The sequence below is a fragment of the Belonocnema kinseyi genome, chromosome 1 (assembly GCF_010883055.1).
Source record: "Belonocnema kinseyi isolate 2016_QV_RU_SX_M_011 chromosome 1, B_treatae_v1, whole genome shotgun sequence".
Taxonomy (NCBI): Eukaryota; Metazoa; Arthropoda; class Insecta; order Hymenoptera; family Cynipidae; genus Belonocnema; species Belonocnema kinseyi.
The window spans coordinates 97,140,405-97,146,319 of record NC_046657.1 but is presented as its reverse complement, the minus strand read 5'-3'; positions in this window follow the sequence as shown (position 1 = coordinate 97,146,319).

Genomic DNA, 5,915 nt, shown 5'->3' with positions numbered 1-5,915 from the left:
AATAGAATTTATCCTAAGAAAGTGGGTACAGACACGTTTCAGGGCAGATGTTTTTGTACCATAAATAATAATAAATAATAACTTGAGTGAGTCTCAACAAATTCCTTTTCAACTCCTCCCCCCGGTCTTACAGGTGGGGTGTAAGACGTTAAATGCAATAACACTAAAGCTTGCATAAATACAGGTTAGATCACACCTCTCTTTGGTAAAAGTACTACTTGAGCCAACTTTTTCGCGGCACCCATCATCTCACCTCCTACACCGTAAACTAAAGTAGTAACCCTTTGATACTTCGGATTCAGAATTTTCACTAATCTTTCAGATAAAAAACAACATTCCGAGCCCTGATCAAGTAGAACTCTACAGACATGAACCCGGCCATTATCAGCTCGTATGTTTACTACGGCGGTTGCGAGCATAGTAGAGCGTGAAAGATCGCGTTTATTATTCAAAAAATAAACTGTAGCGTCATTGAGATTCGTATGATGGGCTCTCTGTATTATTAGCGAAGGGCTATCCGATATTTCTTTTATTACTAAGCCCGTATTACTAGTTCCGGCCACTGGAGAACTGATTGCAAGAGTGTTGGCGGAAGTCAACACCGGCGTTGTAACAATAGAATTAGAATTAGATTTAAATTCAATATGTAGCAATGTGTTATGTTTACGATGGCACTTACCACAAGTATACTTGCTAGAACAGTTGTATGGTTTATGACCTGGTGTCAGACAATTGAAACAGCAGTGATGACGTAACACGAGTTCCTTGTGTTGATCAATAGATAATTCTCTAAATTGTTTACATTTATATAAGTGATGATTTTCTTTACACATTAAGCATTTTGAATTGGTAGAGGCATTGTGACCTTTAACTGATTGTCCTTTGTTAATTGTACCCTTTTCTGGTAGATTACCTTTTGATAATTGAATCGCTTCTAAAGTCCGAACGCGTATTGCTAAAAAATCATCTAATTTTTTGAAAGTAGGATAGTCAGTTTCAGATCCCAAGTGCATCTCCCATTCCTTCAAAGATGACATATCTAATTTACGCACTGTCCAAAACACCATAACATCATCCCAATGCTGAGTTGGTCGATTTAAATTTTTTATGCATGTCAACGCTTCATTTGTAGAATCACGTAACACCCTTAATTCTACCACAGAATTGTTAGAGACATTCGGTATAGTCGCGATTCCTTGCAAATGAGCATTGATTAGAGCGCGTTTATTATCGTAGCGAATTTTAATTGTCTCCCAAGCAGTAGTGAAATTCGCATCGGTCACTGTCACAAGTTTAATGACATGACTAGCATCACCTACTAACAAAGATTTCAGATAGTGTAAACGTGACACATTAGATAAAGACATATTAATAACAATTAACGCCTCAAACAGATCACGAAAATTTTCCCAGTCAACATAATTGCCTGAAAATTCAGGCAACGTAATTTTAGGTAATTTGGAAATAGTATAATTTTGCTGATTAACGTTTTCTTGCGTCGGTTGTTAAGCTTCTACCGCAACATTTGAGACAAAAGTATGCAACTTTGAATTTAAATAATCGAGAGCTGCAAGATAAGCTTCTTCAATTTGCAGAAATTGACTTTCAGAAAAATATCCTATGGTCTTTTTTTCTTCCGAAGTATAGAGCGCTCTAGCCTTCAAGTCTAGTTCTAAGCATCGATGCCCTTTTTCTTTTAGCAGTTCTAAACGACCTCTAATAGTTGTCTCATTTCTCTTGTCGCATGCGAGTTTCTTAAAATTAATTTCTGTACGCATAATAGCTTCATGCAATGAAACAAGCTCGATACCTAACGCTTCCATTGTAGACATAATGATTTGAAAAATGATGCAGAGTTACTAGCAATAATGATCTAGAAATTATTTAAACAATTTAAATTTAACTGATGAGAAAATAATCAGCTTAATCATTAAACATTTAATTGTACAATAATCCTTTGGCGTACAAGCAGCCGTAAAGGTGAGATATAGTGTGCGACTTTTTACTTTACTACTTACTCATTCTAATCGCGAATAACTACATTTAAATATTCTCATATTTTCGTACTAGCACACATATTTCAAACACGGGCGATTTAAAATAAATACAGAGCCTATCAATTACAGTTTGCAGTTTGAATCGCTTTAATATCTGTATTAGAACTAAAGATAATACAGTTGCACATTTTTGTACTTTTAAGCAACAACTTTTACTATTTTTTAAATTTCTCAACTGCAACTGGATCACAACAGTTTTCTTCATACTCATGAATTTTTTCAAATTTTTTCCATCGCCCCTTGTATAAGAAATGATGCTCTAAACTTGACTGAGTTGTTAAGCTTCAAAGGCAGATGCCTATAGTTTTCTCGCCGATAGTAGAGGCCAGGCAGGTGAATCATTAGCGGCGATGCCCAACTCGCATTATGACCTGTTCGGCACCTTGGCTGGATCACTGATGAACGACGTAATGGAAGAAGCTGAGACATCTCAGAATCACAGATCAGGAGCAAAATCTCGATATGACAATGCTGGATCGGAGGGAGGAAACAAGAAGGAAGCGAGACACCACCAATCGTGATAAATGATAAAAGCATGAAAAGTGCAAAAAGACTCACACACTGTACAAACAACTCAAATCAATCACCAAAAAAATAACTATGAAAATATCGGAAACTGCACTTTCAATCTATCCAATTTGGATCGATTCGCATGAACAGATCAAAAAACACCTCCTGGATACAGGAGTGCCTTTCTTCACATACGCAACGCAGGCAGAAAAAATCGAAAACTCGTATTGAAGGGACTTCCCAGGATGGACACAATGGAAATTCATGACGAACTAAAGGAACTGGACTACGAGCCAAAACAAATATTCACAATGACGATCAGTAAAGAGAGAAACCAGGACTACCCACCTTATCTTCTAGTATACGACTCTGATATGAAAGGTGAGAAACTCAGACAACTGAAAAACATTGGAGTACTCAACTACACAAAGATTAAATGGGAAGAGTATAGAAACACAAGGCAAATCACCCAGTGCTACAACTTCCAACAATTTGGACACGGGACGACGAACTGCCACAACCAAAAGAAGTGCTTGAAATGCGGAGAGGGACACCTCACTAAAATGTGCAGCTCGAGAAGAGACCTTAAGGAAGATCGGGAATTACCGAGAACTACCCAACACCAACCGACAAATGGAGAAAAGAACTCAAATATCGAACGAGCATACCAGCTATTCAAATGCAGTAATGAAAGGCCGACAATCTACACCAAGTACCATCAGCTCCATGCAGCGCACACATACAACAGTTACGAGTCCAGCAACCGCACAGCCAACAGCAGCGTCGCAGATAATAACATCAGAGTCAACCGCCAACCTAGTACAGAGCGAGAAAATTCAACTCTACAAAGAATACGCATCCGTATGTAAGTTACTACAAGATAAGTTTAACATTCGAAAGATGTTAGAAATAGTCAAAAATCTTTATCAAGAACTTGATCAAACCGATGATAAAATACAACAGGGAGTCATATTTTCTGAATATATGTTACATTTCGGAAATGAAAGATAATTTAAATCTTCTCATAGCCCATTGGAATGCCAATGGCATTCTTCATAAACAAAGGGAGATGAGGCGCTTTCTCGAGATGCACAATTTAGACATTTTTATGATTAACGAAACAAAATTGAAAGCCAAACATAATTTCCACACACCAGGGTATAAAACATACAGGAAAGATAGACAGTCAGAATGCAGGGGGGAGAGTAGCTATTCTGGTCAAACAAAACATCACTTGCACAGAAGTAGAGTATAGCACCACAATAGCTGAAGCCATAGGAGTTAAACTCATGAATAATACCACTCTAACCTCAGTATATGTGCCTTCGCAACAGCTAGAATTCAATGATCTAGATAACATTTTTAAAAGTCAGAATAAAATAATCGCCTTAGAAGATTTTAATGCCAAACACATTCACCGGAATTTTAGACATGGCAACAAAAATGGCAATACAATCTACAATTATAAAATTAAAAATCATTTGACAACCGTACTACCGGCGAGAAAATTCGAGTCCTCTGGCTTTGACGTGGAATAAGTATGTGAAGAAAAAATGGCAGGTTAATGAAAGAGGTATCATTTTAAAGGTGCAAATGTTCTATGTTAATGAACCGAAAAGTAATATTCCAAAAAATTATTTGTAGCTTACAGATCTGAAAATACGATGAAAAGTGAGGAAATTTTATAGCTTTTAAAAACAATGAACTTTGAAGCATAGTTCTTTATTGAAAAAATAATAGGAAAAATCTGAAAAAAAATCATGGTGGTACATTAAATTTTTGTTGTTGCGGATAAAGACTAAGAGAGTTAGTCAAAGATATAAGCGTCATGAGGGGTTCTGAATGCAACATTGATCATTACATTCTGAACTCCAAAATTAACTTAGGTCGGCGATGGAGAAAAAAGAGGACAAAGAAAAAAAACAATCGCGAATGAAAATTGAGAACCTACAGAAACCGGATGTTCGAATAGATTTCCATAATAAGATAATCGAAAACATAGATAGGGCAACATGGGAGGAGCTTATAAAAAACAAAGATATAGAGGGCGCATGGAGAATGTTCCGGGAAATCATTGTTAAGTGTGCGTTCGAAGTGTGTGGTATCATGATTATAGGAAGAATGTCTGGTGATGCGTGGTGGAATGATGAAATTCAGGCTGCCCAAAAAGCAAAGAGAGAAGCGTACAGGAAAACTTTGAACATCGCAGGTCTTAGCAATGAGGAAAGAAGAAGACGTACTTATGATTGCAGACACAAAAAGAGGATACTCAAACAATTAATTAATGAAAGTAAAGATAAAATTAGAGCAGAAGAAGAGAAGAAAATAGGAAACGACTTTGAAGGAAGCAAGAAACTGCTTTGTAAAAAAATGATGGGAAATAAAAGTAAGGAATTTATGAACATAAGAAATAGTAATGGGGAAATGCTATATGATGCAGACGGGATACTAGAGGCTTTCAGAAACTATTTTAGGGGACAATTCGGAGATGAAGATATTGAGCACCACAACTGCGATTTTGAACATGATGCGTTAGACATCTCAATTGAGAAAGTCTGTTTCACGGAGATTAGGGATATAATTAGGGACGTAAAAAACGGTAAGGCTGCCGGGGTAGACTGTATTAACGCTGAATTGCTTAAACACGGTGGCGAGTACATTCCACATAGACAGTGCGAACTGATAAATTTATGTTTTGAGATGGGAGACGTCCCAGACGATTGGAAAAAAGCGATTATCGTACCAATATACAAAGAAAAGGAGATAAAAGCGACTGCAATAATTACAGAGGAATTAGCTTATTAAGTACCGTTCGCAAAATATACTCAAAAATACTTATTCGTAGGGTAATGGTAATAACAGAAGAAATAAATTGGAAAGTCCAAAGTGGGTTTATACCAAGAAGGTCATGTACGGATTAAATATTTAGCTTAAAGCAACTCACAGAAAAAAGTTTGAGATTAGGAAGAAAAGTTTTCTGTGCTTTTGTTGTCTTAGAACAAGCTTTTGACAAGGTAGATAGAAGTAAACTTTGGGAAGTCCTGAAAGAGTACGGAGTCAATGGATGGCTCCTACAAGCTATAAAGAAACTATATACGGGTCGCAAAGCAAGTGTAAGGGTAAATGGGAATTAGAGTGACTGTTTTGATATTATTCCAGGAGTTAGACAGGGATGCGTTATGTCTTCATGGTTATTTATAATATTCATGGACAAGTGTTTAAGAATGGCTCTTTTCGACGAAGAGGATGTGGATCTCGAAACAGTAAGGGTACGTGAGTTAACGTTCATTTATGGTAATCAAAGTGAACTTAAACAATTCATTTCGAATCATAAAGTAGATATTATGT